A 2,051-nucleotide genomic window follows, 5' to 3' on the forward strand; every position below is an offset into this window, starting at 1 on the left:
AATCATCTGTCTATGGACATTTAGATGGATTCCATATTCTAGTGATTACAAGTAACGTGGCAGTATCATGGGAGTACAGACATTTCTTCAACAAACGAAATTCACCTCCTTTGGCTGTGACCTCAGTAGCCAGACTGCTGGATCATATAGTTCCATGTTTTACCTTTAAGGAATCACCATACCGTTCTCAGTAATGACTATGCCAGTTTACTTCCCAACCCACAGTGTAAAGAGTTCCCTTTTCCTCACATATTCACAAGCAGTTATATTTTCTTTCTCATCACTTCTCAACCTTTTGGCTAAGATCAACTGTAGTATATTTTCTTTAAGTCCTTCACACCTGTTAAATGGCAATCTCATTGTGATTTGGATTTGCATTTACCCGATGTTCAGCAATGTTGAGCACCATTTCATTTCTGTCTTTTTAGATGCCCGAGACTTGTCATTTGTGTTTTTCCAAGAAATGTCTATTCAGGAGTCCAGAAATGTTTAGTTCAACCACTTTATGGTTTAAAAGGACAACCTAAGGCCCTGAGAAATCCAATAATAAGAATGGAAATGATGTAAACTCTTCCTGATTTCCATTCTGATGCCTCCTTTGTTATGCAAAATTGAAACCAAGTCAACCTGTTGAGCCTGTGAAAGATATATAATATATATGGTTTACATATTGAAATTTCAAATGTGTCAAATATTACAAATAACTTAAACATATATATAACATAGTATGCAATATAATGTGCCTTTGTGTTCTTTAATATGTGCAGTAGGCTGTATTTTATGTTACATAAGTCAAATTCATTAAATATGCAGAGAAATTGCTAGGCAATTCAGGAAACTCAATATACAATGTCCTGGAATGATATTTTATTCAGAATAAGTGATAGCTCTTCGCTATAACTTTATTTGATGACCCAAATTGCTGATAGCTGGTAACCTCCTTTCTTCATCCTGCATCACCAAATACTGAACTCCTAAAGAGCCTCTTAACAGAAAAGCAGCTCCTGCAGCATTGAGAATATGATCTTCAGAATCGAGCACACACCAGTTGAAACCACTTCTCTATTTTCTAGATACAGAAGTAGAAGAGATCTCCCTAATGTGTTTCCTCATCTCAAATGCTTATACCTACTATAGTTTTCTGAATACAACTATTAGTCACACAGTATTCGGTAAACACTAGCTTAGGCTTTTTGTTTTTATTTTTTAGCTTCTTGCACATGGTGAAAGCCCCACAAGTAGCTTTTATGCCAAATCAAGATTTAATTTGCCCTTCAAATCCTTTATTTTCCCTCTTCCATCTTAGTATCTGGATGACAGAATTAATGGAATCAAGCTAACATCACAAAAGCCATTTTGAATTATTTATATTCACCTTGGGCCCTCCAAAAAAACACAAACATCCAGCCACATCAGATTTTGCCAACAGCATTCTCTCCTTGTCAGCACAGAACAACAAAAGCAGCTATGGAAGTGAGTAAAGGCATCTTTCTTTTCTTAACTCATCAGGAGTGGTAAGAGAAACATGAACATCAAATAATACTGTGAACAATTTAAGTATGAAGCAAACAGGGAATTTAATTTTCCTTGATGTAGAAACCCATTGGATGAAAGGATCATGAGACTATTATCTGAAAATCAACAAATATGAAAACTTGCATTGGAAATTTCTGGTTAATAACTGAAGAGAAAAAGTTGAGCAGTTTTAGCCCAGTTACCTAACTACAGGAATTCCCCCATTGAATATGCTATGGAAGCTGACTTTCCCATCTCAATTTTTATTCCTTCTCCAGATTATTACAGGTGTTAGTTACTGGATCAATCCTCAAATGAATCATTACTGCATTCCACTACCTTACTTTCTTTACATCAACAAATAATTGTATAATATAAATGAGCCGGTCTCATTGGCCCTGACTTCAATCTATCCCAAATCTACCTCACCACCCCTTTGTCTAAGGCCTGAACTCCTCAAAGAACCTCTCAATTGTCTGTTTCTACTTACTGTATCTTTTCTCCACACAACATCCTGTGGTTTGGATCTTAAAATA

At 35.7% G+C, this 2,051-nt stretch overlaps 1 pseudogene; it reads left to right on the plus strand.

Moving 5' to 3' along the window:
* The first annotated feature begins 279 nt into the window (after window positions 1-279).
* Window positions 280-503, plus strand: LOC118757576 (U2 spliceosomal RNA; annotated as a pseudogene).
* The last annotated feature ends 1,548 nt before the right edge of the window (window positions 504-2,051 follow it).

This window comes from Ochotona princeps, chromosome 9 (genome assembly GCF_030435755.1).
Source record: "Ochotona princeps isolate mOchPri1 chromosome 9, mOchPri1.hap1, whole genome shotgun sequence".
Classification (NCBI taxonomy): domain Eukaryota; kingdom Metazoa; phylum Chordata; class Mammalia; order Lagomorpha; family Ochotonidae; genus Ochotona; species Ochotona princeps.